This window comes from Balaenoptera borealis, assembly GCF_965194805.1.
Source record: "Balaenoptera borealis genome assembly, chromosome: 7".
In the NCBI taxonomy this organism is placed as follows: Eukaryota; Metazoa; Chordata; class Mammalia; order Artiodactyla; family Balaenopteridae; genus Balaenoptera; species Balaenoptera borealis.
Window position 1 is genome coordinate 111,848,205 of NC_138864.1, and position 21,062 is coordinate 111,869,266.

General features: G+C 40.4%; 1 protein-coding gene and 1 long non-coding RNA gene across 13 annotated transcripts in view; one reads left to right on the forward strand and one right to left on the reverse strand.

Moving 5' to 3' along the window:
• Positions 1–20,010, reverse strand: part of LOC309631584 — a 64,100-nt gene extending 44,090 nt beyond the window's left edge. Inside the window, exon 1 of the long non-coding RNA XR_014246383.1 lies at positions 3,369–20,010. This is a non-coding gene — a long non-coding RNA (uncharacterized lncRNA). The remainder of the gene's footprint in view (positions 1–3,368) is intronic.
• The window catches only part of CALD1 (caldesmon 1), a 182,559-nt gene that overhangs the window by 65,193 nt on the left and 96,304 nt on the right, over positions 1–21,062 (forward strand). For 7 of the 12 annotated variants that reach the window (XM_082398079.1, XM_082398077.1, XM_082398082.1 and 4 more), the window contains exon 2: positions 2,926–3,017. The exons of the other annotated variants lie outside the window; for them this stretch is intronic. The gene's annotated coding sequence lies outside the window, so the exon portion shown is untranslated. The remainder of the gene's footprint in view (positions 1–2,925; positions 3,018–21,062) is intronic. 12 annotated transcript variants of the gene reach the window in all.

Here is a 21,062-nt window from a genome sequence, read left to right on the forward strand (position 1 = left end):
TACACGGTAGTTATTAATATCTCCATAATGAGAGAAGGGCATGTTATAAAAGAGTCAAGGGGGATTTTTTTAGTATAAATATTCATGTTCAAATCAAAGGATCCTAGCTCGACTGTACAAGACAAAATTATAAATTAATGAAAACCTGGTTCTTCTTGCTGACTCCATAAAGTTATTCATTTTTATAAAGGATCCCTAATTTAACCTTTGCAATAACTCCCTGTTATAATAAGTTATCATTTGAGACCCTCCCCTTTATCCAACGCCTTGGTGTCCCTTTGAAAAATGGCATCTTTCTGTGAACGCTTGTGGTAGGAATTTTAAAGTAGAATTGTAACCACTTTTTTCAAGTATGTACTGTCAATATTTTTCCATTTGTGTAACCTAGGAAGGGGCTAGTTTCTGTTTGTCATGCTACTGAATGGCGTTAGATAGAGGTTTCCTAAGGGTTTTAAGAAAATCCCTCCTCTTGGAGGACTAGAAAGCTTGTTGAAAGGAGAGAAATTCCTCCTTCCTTTTTTATTACACCTTGATTCTCCCATAGTGAATGCTTTCATATAAAACCCAAATTCCCCCACATGCCTGAGCAGACAGTTCAATCAAAGGAGCAATAAATAGCACCTGGCTGTTTGCCACTGGCTGGGAAGGGGACTGTGGTAGGGAAAGGGGCTCATTTACCTCACACCGTCCAGCTCTCTCTCCCAGCCCCTCTTCCTTCATCTCGGGTCGTTCCTTTCCTAACTGTGTCTGGTCTAGACTTAGCTTTGCCTGCAGAGAATTTCAGCAACTGCCTCTGAGCCAGGTCAGTCAGAATCTATGTGTTGGGCACTGAATAAAAAGCTTAAAGGGATCCAGTGAGTAATGGTTCACCCAGGCATCTATTTGAAGTTGCAAGGTAGCTGACAGTAGAGAAAAATTTTAAGACAAGGAGTGAGAGCTTCATCAACCTTCTGCCCTTCCATCGTAAATCTGAAAATAGAAAGTGTATCTGAAGACAAACTCTACATTTAGTCACTTTGCTATGCACTTTATGGTTTCTCTCAAAAGCCTTTTTGTCTTTTTCTCACTAACAAGATAGTTCATAAACATATGCAGAGACTCTACAGACCAAACAAAAAAATTTTCCCCTGATCCCTGATTTCTTTATTTTTTCTTTATTCATTCCCAATTTTAAAAATAAAAAAAACTGAGGGAATTGGGACCAGGGAAAGGGAAACCAGGCAAATAAACACTGACTCTGCCAGAGGGTTTGGGGAAGGTACTGTGAATTTTTTTCCCTGCAAGTTTAAATCTCTTGGTTTGTTCATTTACAATCCAGCCAAGTAACTCCTTGCTTTCTTCTAGTCTATGCCTTAATTGAAGCCTAAGAGTCAAGAATGGGAGGCCTCCGTGGGATGGGTACTATAATCTACATCAGCAACTGAATGTAGGGAACTTCTTCTAAGGTGCAAATTCCTGGGCACCTCTCTGGAGGTCATGTCATATTTTTTAAAACAGCTCTCCCAGAAGATTTGGATAGGTGGTGTCTCCCTCTGTTCTAGGGAGACAGTACATCATAAGTGCCATGAAGCCAGGTATGATGGTTATTTGTCCATTGGCATATCCCCAATATGTTCCTGGCACATAGAGAGGAGCAGGACTTGGAGCGGAGCCCTCTTACTTGACCCCCACATGTGCCCAGGGCTCAGTGATTTGGAAAAGAATGCTGCATCTTTATCTCAGTGACTCTCAACCTGGCAGCACTGTAGATTCACCGGGGACAGTTGAGAAACACATATGCCTGGGTCCCAGCCCCCCAAATCCTGATTAGGTTGAGCTAGGTACTCTAGATGCATGACAATACAACAGTTGTTTAGATGAGTGCATTTGGGACAAGTAGGAAGAGGTGGTTGACGTTGATGGAGGGGAGCTGAAAACAGCCTGAGTGACTGCTCAGGAATAAGGAAATGGATGGCACCTTGTCTTGCTGACCAATTTACAAGCCCCTCAAGTTTCCCCAATCCCTAGTTTGCAAACCAGCCTTTGTCAGATGGATACAAACCATAGATAACATGCTAGGCAGGTTTTTGTTTTGTTTTTTACCTGTGAAAACTGAAATGAGAATCTAGGAATCCAGGATCAATTTCCAGCAGTGTGATTCCAAGCCAGTCCCTTAAACTCTATGAACTTCTATTTTCTTCCAATGCGAAATGGCAAAGGGTGGGGTGGGGGAAAGCAAGGTATGTTCTTAAGGTCCACTTGAGCCCATTATTCTACTAAATGAAAGGCAAACATTAAAACCCAGAGTTGCATTTTCCATATTCATACCCATTAGCATCCCTTGTTACATCGTGTTGGGGCAGGTTTAGGGGTGTGATGGTGATTTACTGTCCCAGGTAATTATTTCTTTGGCCCTTCTTATATTTAATATTTATTGCTGTGTTTCAAGTGCAAGAGAGTTAACTCTAGATTATCTACCAGTACTTTTCTGTAATTATTTGTAATCCTCCAGAGCCTCCTCTTCTACCTGTTAGCCAAGTTCCTGACCATCAACAGCAGAAAACTTTGGACAAAGGTTCCAAAAAGACTTTGAGAGTCTGAGGCTTAGAAGGTTTTGAGCATGAGCTTAGAGAAGGCGGTGTCTCTGACTATGTTCTAAAGCCTGTTGTCTTTGATCGTTGGCCTTGGTAGTACTCCCTGCTTTGTACTAACTATACCACCTTCTCCCCTCCATTATTTAGAAGAATTCAGGGATTGACTCTGTAATAATTGTATTTGTTTTCTTTAAAATGCAAATGCACAATATCTATTTATATCTGTGCTTTATTTCCCCTTTACGGTCCTAACCAACAGCAGTACCTGAGGAAGAAATTGTATTTTAAAATATGTAGTTCCACGTTAACTAAAATTTATTCCACTTATGTTTCCATCCTCCTTTTATACCAGGTATCATTAAAAAGTTTCAAGATCATCCAATCGAATTCATAGGGATTGGTGATCAACCAGAGGTTCACAAGTGGACATCTGATTGCTTAGCTGTGAGTAGAGTTTATGTGATTTTACTGGGGAGGGGCTCTGATCTTAGCAGTTACATAGCCTCTCTGCCTGATTTTCTAAATTCTTGCACCTAAAGATGCATTGTGCGAAACCAAGCTTTCTGCTGTGCTCCTCATAGTTTACTTACCAAGTAATCTAACAAGTTTGGAAGGAATTGTTCTCCTGCTTTGTAATCTGATTTTTTGCTTTATTTTAAATTTTTTCCTGCATATATAATATCTTAAGCAAAACTGTCCCCAATCAGTAGTGAAGTTCTCACTTCCCAAGAAGACTGTTGCTGACTTGAGGGAATAGAAAGATGATGAGTCAGTCTTCAGGGTGAAGAAGCTCACCTTTGAACAGACACCGATGATTTCAGGAGGAAATACCCCTCAATCTCAGCAAATCCTCCTCACCTGGGAGAACTTCCACCAGCAGAAGGTCTACCTGGGGAACAGAAAGAGGGGATTTCAGAAGGTAGATGGAGAAGCTAAAGGAAACTTCACTCATTCTCAATTTTTCCGAGGTTGGCTCTAGTAGGGAGAAAAGTTTTGCTATGGCTGCCATAGCAAAATACCACAGACTGGGTACATAGCAGATTTATTTCCTCACAGTTCTGGAGGCTGGAAGTTCAAGATCAAGGTGTCAGCAGGTTTGATTTCTTCTAAGGCCTCTCTTCTTGGTCATCTTTTCCTGTGTCTTCACATGGCCATCCCACTGCCAGCCCACATGTTTGGTGTCTCTCTCTCTCTCTCCAACATTTCCTCTTCTTAGAAGGGCAACAATCATATCAGACTAAGACCTACCCTAATGACTTCATCTTAACTTAATCACCTCTTTAATGATCTGATCTCCAAATTTAGTTATATTCTAAGGTACTAGGGGTTAGGACTTCAACATATGCATTTGGGGGGAACACAATTCAGTCCATAATACCCCATCATCTTTTTTTCTCAGTATGCTGATTTTTAGTTTGTTGCATATGGACTGTTCTCTGATTCTCCTCTCCTGAACTCCCTTAGCATTTATATCACTCTTAGAATATTTGGTTTTCCTACAGTGTGTTGTAGTCCTTTGTACACATCTCTTATTTCCCTATTACATTATATAATTTTTGAAGTTGAAGAGTGTCCCTTTTACATCTTTGGCAGCACTAGAGGAGGTTTTGTAAATGGTAAGCATTTAATAGTACTTATTAAATGACTGAATGAATACGTGAATGGATAGATGAGAAGATGCAGTCTCTGAATCTATAATTTATTTGCTTTAAGACTACCTCCAAATGATGATTATTAGTGGTGCGTTCTCCTCACTTGCTGCCTGCCCCCCGGCCCCCCAGAGGTGGAAATAAGTCAAAGCTGGAGAGAGGGACTGAAAGAAAGATATGATTAACTGATGGCAGGAGACTTACCTCGCTCCTCAAAGAGTTAGGAGACAGTAAATAGCATGAACCTGCTCCAGATACAGTCACTCTTCTGTGAGAACACTGTTTGGGGAGCCCAGAGGGAAGGACAATGAGTTTTGATTGGGACTTGCTAATTTAAGGGCCTGTGGGACAGCCAAGGGTGTGTGTCTAGAAAACAAGGGATATGCAAGTCTGAAGCCCAGGTGAGAACTAGAGATAGAGATTTTCACCGTCATAACCTATACATAGGAATTAAAACCATGAGAGTGGATGACGCCACCCAGAAAGATTGTGGAGGGAGAGGAGCAGTGGTGTAAAAATGCCACCAGAAATTGCGTGTAGAAAGTTTTCCTGCTAAATAAAAGGAGAGGGACCCTCCCAAGAGGAAGAAATCTAAATGCTACTTCTAATGAGGGTTTGTAAGAACATGTGTATTAGCTAATGTGGATATCTATCTATTTCTCTCTCCACTTATTCCTTTGGTCCTATTTTATTCCTTCTTCTGTCCTCTCCTTTAGGGGCTATGCCCCAAACCATTCCTGTGGGGCTTGCCCTACCCAGCTTTGCTCCCCTCTAGCTAACTCCACGCATGAGCATGTGTTTGACTCCCCAGCTGCATGCCCAGGGATGTCATACATCAACACTTTCCTTTAGGACCATTTTCTTTATCACAATCAGAGCTGATCAGACTGCACAGTGGGGGAACCCCAGGATTAGACTCCTTAATGTCCAAAGAGACAGAAGGCGGGTCCTTTTTAGGGTCAGGAGGCTGGGACTCCGTTGCCATGGAACATCATCTTGTCCAGACAGTCAGTAAAGGACTTAGTCGGGGGGAGTGTACCTCCTTTGCACTGAACCCCCTCCTTAGTCCATTGTTCCCTGCTGGTCACCCCATACCTCCTGTGCCCTCAAGAAGGCATTGGTGGTATTTTTGTGTTTCATGCCCAGGCCAGAATGGGGGCTAATGAGGCATGGAGAAGCCAGTCCATGAGTTGTGGTGGCCATAACAAGCTTCTCCTCTCTGGGCCCCACTATCAAATGTCATTTCTAATCGGGCCATGTTTACCCCAGCACTGAATTTCCCAATTTTTTCCTGCTTAGTGTGATGCAAACAAAAGGGGGAAAGCTATTCATTCACTTCTCTTTTATTTTCTAAAGTGTCATTTCTTTTCCTTGCTTTTTTTTCTTTCTCCATTGGTTCTCTTTCTATAGCAGAAACCTTTGATCTTTCTTTGGATTGTCTGATTATTAGCGGAAGAGGCTATCAGAGGTCTGTAAGTTTCCTCCTCCTCTGCATACTCCCTTCCATTTCTTAAAAATGAACTGTGAGATATCAGATTTTTTCAAGTACCCCCCACTTCCATACTTTGCTCTTGATATTCTTCAAGTTGCCAGGAAAAAGATGCCATTTTTCGCTCAGTTACCTAAAATGCCAATGACACCCGTATCAGTGATTTTTACATAAATTGCTATTTGTATAAAATGAGAAAGGAGAAATTCTGAAGTCAAGAGAAAACAGCGCTGCAATCCATGAATGGCCTAGTGGGGTGTTCCAAATGAATGGTGGCCAGTGGCCAGCAGAGGTGCCTCCCGACTGTGTTTCATTAATTTCAGTCAGCCATAGAATTTGGAGAGAAAGATAATTTTCCTATGAGCATGTAGAAGAAGTGCTTTGAGCTGTATGCACCTAGCAGGCTTTGCCCTGTTTTAGAACAGCATAAATGGGTGTTTTTATAACCACTGTGGGCCAATATTTTTGGAGTCAGTGGAAGCTCCAGATGGAATGGAAAGAGAAGGGTTTTTCCCTTCCTCTTTTCTTGAGTTTTGCAGAACAAGCCTCCCTGGACACCCTTGACAAAGTGTTCAGTCTCCTGTTTAGTTTAATGTGCCCATACTTGTTACAGCAGGATCTGAAGGGGTCTTTCTTACACTAATAGTCTTTTCTACAGATTTCTGGTAGTGACTGTAGAATGAGGCTCATATGTGAAAAGATCTAGAATCCACCTCATCTCACCCTGAGAAGACTGCTCTCAGGTCCTTGTCATGGGGTATAAAGAGGAAAATACACCGTGAGCCCAAGTTTGGTTAGGAATTGAGGGGACACAAGGAACATGGATTCTCATGGTCTTCCCAATTCTGGAAATTTTCATGATAAGGAAAGTAAGAGGACATTCCAGCATCACCATGTGCAGATTTTGTAATTTTGGCCAAGTGATGGTGTTTCCTTGGCCAGGGAATTGCACCTGGCCTTAAGAGGTACCTCCATGGAGAACACCTTCCTGCCTAGTACAGCTATTGATGGAAAGAGGTTGTGTCAGGGTGGGCAAGCCAAAATCAGGGCACAGATAGCAGGGAGAAAAACAAACAATGGTGCCAGGAGTTCTTGTCTAGAACTCCTTTCCAGACTTTTATTCCAAAAAGCATGAGTGAGTATGCAGTAAAGAGAAAAAAAATGATCCTGCTATTTAGCATTCAAACAAAACTATCAGAAGTCTGAGGTTCTAACTGTGACAGGATTTGTACAGTTCAAGGACACAGACTCAGCTACTTCCAAACTTTGCTTTGGGATGTTCAACAAAACAAAGTTGTAAACATCTTGCACTAGTCCACGCAACAGTCCTCCAATAGGATTTAAAGGCTCAATCTGGGGGGAAAAGATGTGAGACATTTTCCTTCCTACTATTCTCTGTGTCCCAAGTCCAACTTAATGCCAAATTAAATCTAGATTTTTTTAAATCGACTTTTACTGGAGGAAAAGGCAGAGCTGCATTCCCTGAAACAGATATTTTAAGGCCAAACTTATTATTTGGGGGATTTTCTCCTTCTTTTTGCTAATTCAAAGCAAAATGTCTATCATTCACGCTAACACCAGCCTTTAAGAGCTGGAGACAAATGGAGTCTGAATATTCACGCCAGCATGGTACAAATGAGCTGTGATTTCAGGCTGCTGGCTGTTTCTCTGACAGGGGAAAAGAGAGGTTGACTAGTTTAATATCTTTGGCTGAAAACACTTTGTTAAAGAGGGATGGAGACGGCCAACATTAATATCGAGTCCTGTTATTTAATGACCAAGAATGACATACTGTGGAATGGGGCATCCTGAGTTTGGGGAAAAGTGTGTTTATCATATCCAGAGGATGCAGAGAGGGAGTGAATACAAACATATGGTGGGCCTGAAGGAAGGAGCTCTTCTAATAGCATTTTCTCCAAGTTCTTCAAAGAATTCCTCCAATAAGTATATTATACCCATGACTGTGAATCTGATTCCATCACAGACTCACAAGATTTATAAACATAAAGACATTTGTTATAATGAGAGACTCTGGGGACATATCTACTGCCTCCCCCAGATTGCTGGCTAATGGTTTAGAAGTAAAACGTGCAGTTGTAAGTTGGGGTTGATGGGGGAGGCTTGTGACCACTTTAGCACCATCTGTCCTTTCTCTTGTTCCTCAAACATACATATTCAGTCACTCATTAATTTATCCACTCTACAGCTATATGTTGAATTGGAACTTCTCCATCCAGGGCTGTATTAGATATGGGCTGCATTAACAATTCTGGTGTTCCTCCATTCCTTCCTATAAAATGGACTCTTTTTTTTTTTTTTTTATTCAATGCAATGAAAATTTAGTGACTCCAATAATATATTCATTGACGTAAATTGTGATTTCTGATGCTTTATTTTTCATTGTCCTCATCTTGACAAAGAGTCATAATATTTTAAATTTCTCTGCCCTCTCATCCACCTATCATTCTAATTATGTGGTTTATAGGTAAAACACTGCGGTGCACTGGCTATATCTGTAATTCTACTTTTCTGAAAATCTCTTTGAAGAATGATGCTTAATCGCTCCCCTCCTTATTTGTTTCCTAAATTCTGGTTTTCATGAAAATTTTTTTAGGGGGTGATCATAACTGTAGTATCAAAATAATTGAAAATTAAGAGCAAAGTAAGGGTTTGTGGCATTTTTATTGGAATGCTCATAAGAATCAAAGGTGAGAGACCCAAGGAGATTCACCATGAAACCAGTGGCCCTTAAACCACAGGGCCCCTCACTTGAACAGACCTCTGCCACACCCCTGCCTAATTTTTTACATTTAACATTGTATTCTCTTTCTTAAAGGCCTCCCAAGTAATTTTCAGGTCCTACAATATCTGAGTCTGCCCTAAGATTGACACAAACATATAATCTTAGATGATTTTGCTTCCTGTCTAAAACTAATTAAATGAAAAAACAAAGAAATAGTCAAAGTGTGAAGTGATGTAATTTATTTTTTTAAGGTTTTAGGACAAATTCAGCTTATTTTCTAAAGTGAACCTCACTTAAATGAAATAATAAATCAGTTTGCCAAAGCCCAAATGAACATAAACAGGAGATTGATTTTTATTTCACGAATAAACATCAAATATGGACTCACCCTAACATCAAGCAAGCCAAATCCTCCTGACAGGAAACAGTTTCTAGTCAGGGGCATTTGTAGAGGAGCATAGATCCTTCAGGCAATCACATGATCATTTCATCAACGAGGTTCTCACCATAAGCTACCTCGTAAATATTATGCATTTACAGGTCTTGTGAGACGTAGCATAGTGCTGTGATTAAAAGCACAGACTCTAGGGCTAGGCTGCCTGGATGTAAATCCTAGCTCCACTATTTGTTAGCTCTGTGACCTTGGGCAAATGACACACCTGCTCTGGGCCTTAGTCTTTCTGTCTGTAAAATGGAGACAATAAGGATTGTTATAAAGATTTAAACTGATATTTATAAAGTTCTGAGAACTGTGCTGGGTACATAGTGCGTGCTGTATAACTGTTGGCTAACGAAATAAGCTCCATCTAGAGTGTACGCTAACATGAATTCACTTGTAAGTTTATTCTTGTAACTCCTCACAGTGCCTAGCCTGACACATGATAGCCATTAAGGAAGGACTGTATAAATCAGGGGTCACAAACCAGCAACCTGAGGCCCACACTGACCTGCAAATGTGCTTCCTTTGCCCAGCGTGGTTTTCTTAAAATTTTGAATTTGAATTCTTTTAGGGATGCATACATTCTCCATTTCTCCATAGGCCACCACTCCCCAAGTTTGTCACCCCTGGTGTAAATGAGTGAACACATAATACATGAGCACTCCTGCAGTTAGCGGCAGCTTTATGGCTCATTGGAGCAGGCAGATGGAGCCAATGAGCCATTTCCACTCCCTGAGGCCCTACCTGATTAGTCTACCCATTCCTGTTTATATACTAGATGTCACAGAACAGAAATAGAAAATAGGATAATTTGAATAAGTACCTTCATGAAGCAGAGATGTGCACTGCCTAATACCGCAAGATCATTTTCATCACGGACGGAGTTAACAAAGGCAAGGTCAGCCATGGCCAGCTAGGTTATGCTGGGGTCAGGGCCAACTCAAAATTTCAGTGACTTAAACAACAAAGGTTGGTCACTCATGCTTTGTCTCTCACCTTGGATAGGCTGGGGTCTCTGGTCCACATCATTGCCATCCTTACTTGGGGACCCCGGCTGAGAGCTACTATCTGGAAATATTGCTGGTAGAGAGAAAAAAAACTCTGAAGGGTCTAATATCAACAATTAAATGGTCTGCCCCAGAAGTGACATGACACTTCTGCTCACAACTCATTGGCCAGAACTAGTCACTTGGCCCCAGCTGACCACAAGGAGGCCAGAAGTACAGTTCTATAAGGTGCCCAGAAGGGGTAAAACAGGAACACAGGGCAAACAGCACAAATGGCCAGAGCTGTGGAATTTTTGGAGCTTGGATTTTTAGGCCAGAAGCTTTTCAATAAGTTCAACTCAGCAACCACTCCCATGCATCTATAAAGGCAGAGCAAAACACCCAGCACTGTGAGGGGATATCAAAGGAGACGGCAGGCCCTGACATTAAGCAGCTTCACACTTGCTCAAGAGAAAGAGAGGTTATAAAACATTTGAATAACAAAGTCATATAGTATTGACCATCAAAAAGAACAGGGCTAACAATGCTGCAGAAGTTGAAAGCGAGGATGATTCTGGAATAAAGATACGACTGAGCTACACTCTAGAAAAATATATGGGATTTGCAGAAGGAGTGGAGGGCACTTCAGGTTACAGGAGAGAGGAAACAGGGACAGAGGCCCAGAGGCAGAAATACCAGCTGGATTGTAGCAGAAGTAAGGAGTTGGCCTGGCTGTGAGTTGTGTTTGCATGTGAGTGTGAGTCAGGAGAGGTGTTGGGTACAGTGGAGCCATTCCATGGAGGGCCTCCGAGGTCGACAGGAAAACAGGATGGTGGCGTGGGGGGGAAGATCATCCCTCCTCACTAACCCCCTTCGTAACCTAGGCACCTAAACCTTCCAGGCATCAGCTAATTCCCCAAACCAAGAGTCATGGATGCCCAACCTTCCCAGATCCCCAGGGCAGTCATTGAATGGAGACAGTAGTAAACCTTGGGTCGCTCCTCTTTCCAGTTTCAGGCATATTTGATCACTCATCCTGCTAACAAAGAATATTCAAGTTCAAGTGAAACAACCTCTCATTGCTGGGGTCAGTTCAGCCCTTTTGCTATGGAACATCTGTTTTTGAAATTCGGCTGAGACCCTGACTTAAATCTGATTAACTTAAAAAGCAGCAAGAGAACATCTTGTTTTCATGAATGTCCAGGGGCTGTGTGTCAACAAATTAAAGGTCTGTTTGTGGTATTCAAAGTAGAAAAGCTGGTCGTGAGATATTCTGCCACTGGAGTAAATTTATTACGGGCTGTTCATTTCTTGGAATCATGAAGCAAAATTTGAAGAAACAAAGTGGACCAGCTACATTTAAATCAACAAATTTCTGCTTGATGGCAGGTGAGAAACATGCTTTTGTTGTCAGAAGGTCACTGAGCTGGATGATTTCTAGAAAGATGTCCTCCACTTTAGCCGTGTGAAGTTAATATCTTAAGTGGATTCTCTGTGTCTATATCAATTCCAGCAGACAGTATCTCATAGGTCATTATTTGTACATTACTTACACAGGATCTGAGGTTGGAGAGAAAGGGTGAGAATAGTTCACCATCCCTCAAACCTGACTAGCTACTTTACTCTTCATTCCCTTCTTTAGGACAGAAAAGTAGAGAAGAGTTCGATTTATCAGGACCTAGAAGAGCATGTGCCTGGCACATAATAGATGTTGATATATATTTAATAAATACAAACTCCAGTCTCATACATTTATGTTCCCTTTATGAATGAATGTCTGTAGTGTATTAATATCATTCTTGTTTGAAAAAGCTATTACTGCTTATATCGTATTTTAACCCAAAGAAAACCATTAGTCACTCCTGTAGTTCTCTCCTAGCAGCTTGTATTTTTCGTTCCTAACCCTTGTCGCAGTTTGTATTTTATTTATTTATTGCCTGTCTCCACCATCAGACTATAAGCATGGTGAGGGCAGGGTAGTTGCATTCACAACTTATTTGCCACACCCAGTAAGGTAGCAAATGGTACTTCATAAATATTTGTTGAATGTGTTTATTGAAGTTATCATTGTGATGATGGTTGTAGAGCCTTTACCACTCTTGAATATATATGAATTTAAACACAGTGAAGAAGACATTAAGGCTTAAAATGCAGTTGAATGTGGAGAGGCTTTTTGTGTGATGACACACTCCCATTCATTTGGCCATACACTCTCTCTTTTTTTTTTTTTAACATCTTTATGGGAGTATAATTGCTTTACAATGGTGTGTAAATTTCTGCTGTATAACAAAGTGAATCAGCTATACATATACATATATCTCCTCCCTCTTGCGTCTCCCTCCCACCCTCCCTGTCCCACCCCTCTAGGTGGTCACAAAGCACCGAGCTGATCTCCCTGTGCTATGTGGCTGCTTCCCACTAGCTATCTATTTTACATTTGGTAGTGTATATAGGTCCATGCCACTCTCTCACTTTGTCACAGCTTACCCTTCCCCCTCCCCATGTCCTCAAGTCCATTCTCTAGTAGGTCTGCGTCTTTATTCCCATCCCACCCCTAGGTTCTTCATGACCATTTTTTTTTTTTAACATTCCATGTATATGTGTTAGCATACAATATTTGTTTTTCTCTTTCTGACTTATTTCACTCTGTATGACAGACTCTAGGTCCCATACACTCTCTTGAAGGTCATGGTGGGATGGGTTGGTCTAACCATCTCTATGTTCTCAAGTGAAAGTTGTCAGCCCACATCTGCCATGTAGCTGGCCAAGATTAATGTCAAAGCACATGGCAATAGTTTAGGATTTTTTTTTTCTCTCAAATAGTTAACTCATTCCTGGTAGAATTAAACCTATGACATTAGCCTTATTAGTAATAAATTTTGATCCAGCAAGCTACGTGATAGAGGCAGTACAAGGATCTACAGTCAGAAAGATGTTTTAGGTGTCTGATGGGCATATAACTTAATGTGCTTGTCTGGTGGTCACTGTTGACCTTCCTGATGGTCAAGCAAAATACCAACACTTTAGCTTGAGTGGGAACAAAGTGGATTCACTTGCTCTATTTAACTTTGGCTGCCTGTGTAGACAGCGTTGAAATGGGACTGACTTGTTGGTTCTAACAAGAATCTCAAGAGAAATGCTCATTCATTTACAAGAGGTGCAATTCCACATTACTTTCTTGCTTTGTATACTTGAAAACATTCCCAAAGAAACAAAGTTGGATGCAGAAAAAATAATGGGAGAAAAGAAAAATAATACTCTGAATTCTGAACAATTCTACTTTAATAGGTTGATCTGTCTGCCAGCTGGCCTCAGTGTTGACTACTTGTAATATATACTTTTGGTAGGCCGCAAGTAGTTCTTGGAACTGTTTATATTAGATTGCAGAAACTTAATTATTCTAAAATTGGCAGGACTCGCTTCGGTTACTTAATACAAAGTTGCTTAGTCATCTTTATACATGGTGTGGACAGCATTGTTTAAGTGTGAAAAATTGGGAAATGCAAATGTGCTCCAAAGAGATTACAGGTCAGGTGGAAAACTAAGATGGTATAGTTGTTTCAAGATGCTTGGCAGGTGGTTGCCACATGTTTTAATTTGACAAGTTAGGTGACTGTTGAGTTGAAGTCCTTGATTACAAGTATTTTTCCATTTTCGTTGTGGATTTTGTCAGAAGTAAAAAGCTGCTGCTGCTGCTTGTTAGATCACATTCTAATCCTACATTTTGCAAAGTACATGTTTCCCAGCAAGAGTGTGAGGAACTCTAGAATCAACCATTGGGATAGCTTTTCTGTTTTCAGAAACAAAGATGTCATTTCAAGCCGGTCATCACAAAGATCCTTCTTTTGAATCTTTTGATTTGAACACTTTTCGTACTGTACTTTAACTACTGCCTTCCAAGTGCAATACAGATTTATAGAGCTTCAGCAAGGAAAGAGGCAGGCAAAATGAGTTTCTTCCATGTATTTTAGAGTCTGAAGTGGCGCCAGAGGTCTCCAGTTTTTCCAGGAATGCCCATGTCAACCTCACACTCTTCCTGTGACCTGGGCAGGGGCTCCTGAGAGAGATGGTGAGAAAAGATAAAGGTCCTGTAGCCAATGGGTAGTGACACCAGGCCTGTAAGGTTGGTTCCCAAGAAAACATCCAGAACAGTGCCTTATGTTTCTAATTACTGAGCATGGTTACAGAGTAAAATCAGGCAACACTTTTTTAGACTGATGGAAGCATTTAAATCAGCTCTGAATGTCAGTGTTTTCTAATTATGATGGAGGAGTGGCAAGGCATCTCCAAAGGCCTTGGAAATTTGGGGCGTTTCAGTTCAACCCTAATTCTCTTCTTTTCTTATTCAGCATATGTCTTCTTTGTCCTTCTTTTTCTTTGAAGGTCCCAGAACAGACTGATTCCCTCAGTTACAAACGTCTAATACCCCTCTTTCCTGAAAACAGAATGTCTTTCTAAGACAAGTTTCTTTTCCACTAGAAGAAAACAACTACAACTACAAATCACAATATAAAATAGAGCTTCCTAGTGAACCACCATCCCCAAGGTTACTAAGAGCTCAACTGGAGGCATGGCCTTTTGATCATGTCTTAGCCAAGTTCATCTGTTTACCAGTGAAATCCAAAAATAAGCAATGCCCCGGAATCCATTTTAATTCAGGTGTGAACTTAGTGCTGACTATAAGAAAAAATAGTTAAGAACTTTGAGGGATCACAAAAATGAGTAATAACCTCAAGGAGATTATAATCTTCTAGGGAAGACAGATATATACTTAGTAATTAAAATACCAGCTCTAATAATATAGGTATCAGTACAAACTCTTATCAGTGAGTACAAGGTTCAGAGATCCTGTAGTCTCATGCTAGTCTTAAGCAGGCCTGCACTATGAGCCATTTCTTACTTGAAGGAAAGTCCAGAAATTCCCAAACTAACAAACGGGTGAAACTACCATGTAAATGATTCATGTGAAAGGAAGGAGGAAGCAGTCTAGGCACTTTTCAATTTATTATTTAACTTCTTTGAAGATTTACATGTTTAAATTGTGTATCTATTATGTCCAAAGACATAATGGATAATGTCCCTTGGTTTGGTTTCAAAGCTTTTCATCTTAGATTATAAACTCCCAGAAGATAGTCTCTAACTCGCTTCCTAATTCCAGAACACAATAAATGCATTTGATGATCATGATGAATAGATGTTTCATAACTTACTAGGGAATAAATAGTCCCTGATCGTAATAGCATGTCCTCCATGTGCAAAAATGTTGCCAGTAACAAAGTACCTCTAAGACATACCTTTGAATTGTTCCCAGCAGTGTAAATGGATTTGCGTCCTGCCATCTAAACTCTGTCACCTTGCTAATGTCTTATATTAGCAGGATATCTGGCTAAGGCTCTGGATATTCTTGTTGATCACTAAATTGGAAATATTAGATGAAAAACCAATCACAAAGAACAGACTCATGGGTTGCTGATATTTTTATAGCCGAGTAGACCAGAAAGGCCAGAGAGTCATGCACAAGTAAAACTACTGTTATGTAAAATATAATGACCTCTGTACCATGTCTATAACTGGTAAAGACCTCTGATCTTTTGTTCCAAATAAGCCACTCTTAGGCCTTGTTATGCAATTCGAAGTGTGATCTCTCTTCAGACAGTATCTCAGCTTCTTTTGCATTCACTGAGCATTCATTTCACTTTCTCCATTGCAAGTGTGCTCAGAACAGCAAGACTGCAGACCCAAAAGACCCTCCATAGGAGAACAAAGAAGTTACTAATGAGAGGATTAAAAGAGCACATCCGTGCTTTGAAAGGCTGACCCGTACCATACCCCTCATTGTATTCCATCTTCTCTAGGAGATTGTAAGGTCTTTGAAGACAGACACCATGTCTTACACATCTTCATGTCTCTGAACTGCATAACATTACTTTCTGTGGTAAAGTCATTTTGTATTAGGAGTTGGAAGGCTTCACAGGGGGGCTGTCCAATAGAGCTTTCTGTGATGACAAAAATGTTCTCTGCATGGTCTTACATGGAAGCCACTAGACACATGTGGCCACAGAGCACTTGCAATGGGGCTGGTGAAGCGGAGGCACTGAATTTCTAATTTAATTTTAATTAATTTAAATTTAAACTGCCTCATGTGACAACTGACAACCATATTGGGCAGCACAGCCTGAGAATCTCAAAAAATATCTTTTCACTACAGCCCTAAACAGATGGCTATTTCACCTCTACCTGACTATTTCCAGTAATAGGGGTTCACATTTTCTCAGCAGCCCTACCCATTGTCGAATAGTTCCATTGGGGTCAGGATCCCACCCTGATGTGACATCAGAATTAACCTCTGTTATCAGGCATGCATTTAGAAAACACATTTATGCATTCTTTAAGCATAGCTATGCATTTATTTTCTTACCTGGGTGTAAGAAATTTCTTACAGATTGGTGTAGAATTTCTGTCTGTGGTAGGATTTGCTCCCACGCCTTTTGATGCTTTTTCTCTTCCTTAGGAACCAAGAGAGCAGCAGTGACCACATGCCTTTTCTGATTTGATATGTTCTGTTCTGTGTCTTTCGGCCTAATTCTCCTGGAATTTGCCAAGGAAAAGAATTTCAAACTCTCGAAAAGGGTGCCAAAGGAATTGTGTTCCAAATTTTCACTTCTCTTGCTCTTCTAAGAAAACTTTTCAGGTTGGCTTAGAGATTGCCCTAAATATCAGTCCTGGTTTTCCACTGATTGGTCATGGTTAAGGAACTGATACCAAAGTCCTATTTGTCTCAGTCTCCTTTCTTTAAATAGAGGTGAATCTACTTTTCTTACTTGGGAGGGTCAGTGATAGCCATGGGGTTTTGAACAACTTAAAGTGTTCCAAATGGGTGGTAACACTTGCAGATGACACATAAAATCCCTAAGTGTGTGGTCTTCCCCAGTGTGGAAACCAGTGTAGACAAACACCATTCCTTCACAAATCTAACATGCCCGGTACCTGCTCCTCCTAAGGTGGAAGAGAGGCCACAGAGACATTGACTTTTGTAACATTAAGTCTTTCCGTTCTCCTATTTGGCAAATGGAGAAATACAAATAGAGAAAAAGTAATGATAAAAGAAAAAGTAATGAAAAAGTAATGATAAAAGGGGAGGAAAGAAAAAACAAGCCATAACCTGTTAACCTGCTCTTAGTAGGGCATTGAGTTCTAGATTCCAATGATGAGAGAAAAGAAACAACTTGAGAAGGCAGAGCTCCTCAGGTTGATCCCATTCATTCTTATTTCTATGTTGCTGGTCTTGACACATGTGTCTCGGTGATTGCATTTTTTTTAAGTAGCACAGATTTTTGGAACAAAGTGGTGAAGGTTGAGCTAAAGTTAAGTCCAAATGGTACGTTAGAATCCATGTGTTTATTTGGTTTTTGATTCCCAAATGAACAATTTAGCTGAGAAAAGAGCAAAGCAGGTTGATAAATTGATTTTTTTTTAAAAAAAGACAAAAGTTCATTTTCTATAGTCAGAAAGAAAACACTGCCAGATTTACTGCCACTACTGCAAATGTGGGTTTATATAATTTTTGAGATTCATATATAGTCTATTACCAAGGTCTTTAATTAACTTTGTAAACACTGATCAGTCAGTAAAGTACAGAGATGAATCAGCTTGAGTTACATTTTCCACTCTCAGAATGGTAAAATCGAGAATAAAAATCCAACGGTTCAAATCAGCTGCAATTCCTGAGTGCTTGCTATGTCCCAAGAGTGAAAAGATTTTTTAAAAGACTATATCTATTCATAAGATACAGAATCTTAAGAATGAAAGCATGTGGAAAGTAAAATATAGGTAACATATTTAAGTAGTAGTTAGAACAACTAATAAGCAGTGGCAAGGCAGTAGATTATTAATTACCAAAATGAATGATGGATATTCAAGTAGTGAGATATCACTACCAAACTAGAGTCCTCAGGAAAGACATGCAGGCAGTGAAATCTGAGCCAGAAATGCACAACTGAATAGAATATGGACGATGAAGAGGATAGGGGCTCTCACTCCAGATGGATGGAATGGTATGAATAAAGGAGCAGCGGTAGAAAATTATATGACACATTTGAGAGGTAATAAAATATTTTTATCTAGGGTGCCATGGGATGATCAGCTTGAAAGGAAGGTTAATGCTTTCTAAATCAGAAAATTAGAAGAGAATGCACAGAGGTATCCAAACATTCAAATGTGGAAAGAAGGAAACATGTACATGCCATGTGTGATGCATCCATCTTTGCTGGATTGGAGAGCAGATACAGAACCGTAGTATTACATGGAGTAGGATGAAACCTTGGACGTTATCTGTCCAACCATTTCATTTTACAGAGAAGAAAGGCTCAGAGAGGGTCATCCCATGTCTCCTAAGTCTGAGTCCAGGTCACTGTTTGTGGAGTGGGCAATTTAAGGATTGAGGTGAGTGAAGATAATTTGAAGAGCAGAGGTGGAGAATCTGCTGGCGTGTGTTATACCCAGAAATCACCCGGTACATACAGGATGAAGAGAGGCATCACTGAGTTGCAGTGATGGCCCAACTGAAGTTAACATAAACCTTTAGGATAGACAAAACATGGTCCCTGACTTTCTCCCACAAAGCCTTGAATCTCAAGAACAAAAACCAGAAAGCAAATGATGGGTGTGATCCAAGGTCGAAGATGGCTATGATCGGCCTGGGAGAAGTTTCAAAGAGCAAGAAAGTCTGAAATAAAAGTTCCTGGAAGGCAGGAACCTTTTCAGTCTTCTTCACCATTATATCTCTATTGCCTAGAAGAGAACCTGGCACATAGTAAATGCTCAGTAAATGCTCATCGAAAATTGATGGTATAAATGTTTTTGTGGGGCTTCATGGAAGTAGTTGGACCATGTAATTTTACAGTGGGTATACAATGATAACTAGTCAAACAGGGATCTAATAACAGTTATCAGTGTTGAAAGACTAGGGTTCCTTGCAATAACAGAGAAATTCTTATGCTGGAGATGAGGGCAAAGTGGATAAGAGGAGGAAAGTATAAAATGAAGAAGCACTAAAATTTCAAAGAAAAGTATGCAATGAAGCGGTCCAGATATGATCATCCTAGTTTAAGAATCTTACAAAGAAGTAACAATAAAATAACAGAAGTTTAATAAACATTTGCAAGGTTTAATTTAATTATCTCCCAGACATGATAATTCTCTGAACTAAACCAAATAGGTTTGAAATTGAAGAGGATTGAATAATTTTTTGTTTTTTTTTTTTGTTTTTTTAAAGAATCATAGGTCTGAGGGCTTTTTTTTTTTTATATATAACTATATTTTTCTTCCCTCTCTTTGTTTGCCAAGTGCTATTTAAATTTATTTATTTATTTTTATTTATGGCTGTGCTGGGTCTTCGTTTCTGTGCGAGGGCTTTCTCTAGTTGCGGCGAGCGCGGGCCACTCTTCATCGCAGTGCACGGGCCTCTCACTATCACAGCCTCTCTTGCTGCGGAGCACAGGCTCCAAACACGCAGGCTCAGTAATTGTGGCTCACGGGCCCAGTTGCTCCGCGGCATGTGGGATCTTCCCAGACCAGGGCTCGAACCCGTGTCCCCTGCATTGGCAGGCAGATTCTCAACCACTGCGCCACCAGGGAAGCCCCCTGAATAATTTTTAAGATCACTTCTTACCTGAGTTTAAATGATCCAATGAATTAAGCTGGAGATCACTGACAGTAGTCTTAGAATTTCTCAGTAGGAGGTGGGGGAGGGAGGCACCCTTACCTACTTCCTGAAAGGGAAAACAATTCCTAGAGGGAAAGAGTGGGTTAGTTCAAGAATATTATTGTGGTTAAGAGCACACACTTTGAAATTCTTTAAAATGGGGATTATAATAGCTACCTCACAGGTTTATTATGTAGATAAAATAAGAACACGTATTTTTAAATGGCCCAGCAGAGCTACCAAGCCACAAAATGACATGGAGGAAACGTAAATGCATATTGCTAAGTGAAAGAAACCAGTCTGAAAAGACTACATGCTCTATGATTCCAACTACACAACATTCTGGAAAAAGCAGAGCTATAGAAACAGTTTTAAAAAGGGCAATGGTTGCCAAGGGCTGGAGTGGGGGAGGGAGGGAGGGATACCTAGGAGGACAGGGACTGTTCAGGGCAGTGACACGATTCTGTCTGACACCGTAACGGTGGATACGTGACATTTTGCATTTAGCAAAACCCACAGAAGGTACCATACAAAGTGTGAAACTTAATGTGATCCATGGACTTTAATTAATAATAATGTATTGATATTGGTTCATTAATTGTAACAAATGTACCACTGCAAGATTTTAATAATAGGCTGTATTAGTTTGCCAGGGCTGCTGTAACAAAGTACCACAAACTGGGTGGCTTAGAACAGAAACTTATTATCTCACAGTTCCAGAGGCTAGAAATCAAAGTGTCAGCACGGTCCCTCTGAAGACCCCAGGGAAGGGTCTGTTCAACAACTCTCCCCCAGCTTCTGGTAGCCTCGGGTGTTCCTGGCTCTCCATATTCTCATGGCATTCTCCCTGTGTTTCCACATTATCTTCCCTTTGTGTATATCTGTTTCTATGTCCAAATTTCCCCTTTTTATAAGGGCACCAGTCACACAGGATTAGGGCTATCCTAATAACCTCATCTTAACTTGACCACATTGCAAAGACCCTATTTCTAAATAAGGTAACATTCTGAGGTGCTGGGGGTTAGGACTTCAACATATCTTTTGGTGGGGAATACACAGTTCAATGCAAACACAGAAAAAACTGGGCGAGGGTAAAGGAGAGGGAATATATGGGTACTCTGTACTTTCTGTTCAATATTTCCTTGAACTTAAAACTAAGAAATAAACCCCATTAATTTTTTTAAAATGGTTTAAAAAAATGCCTCAGCACATAGCACATATTCAGTTAATGCTGGTTACTTCTGGAAGTTGCATTAACTTATTCAGGGTCCCTGACAGAATAGATTTTATTCTTGATGCATTCCAAGACCAATATTGGCACTGCCCTGAAATCCCAAGGACTTTCTCCAACCCATTCACCATTCAGTTTATGATGATCTGAAGATAGGTAGAGGTTAGCTTTCTCTACAAATTTCCCCCGCCAATAACAGAGTACTGGCCTGCATGCCACCACTTCCTGCCTCGACTGTATTTACACCTG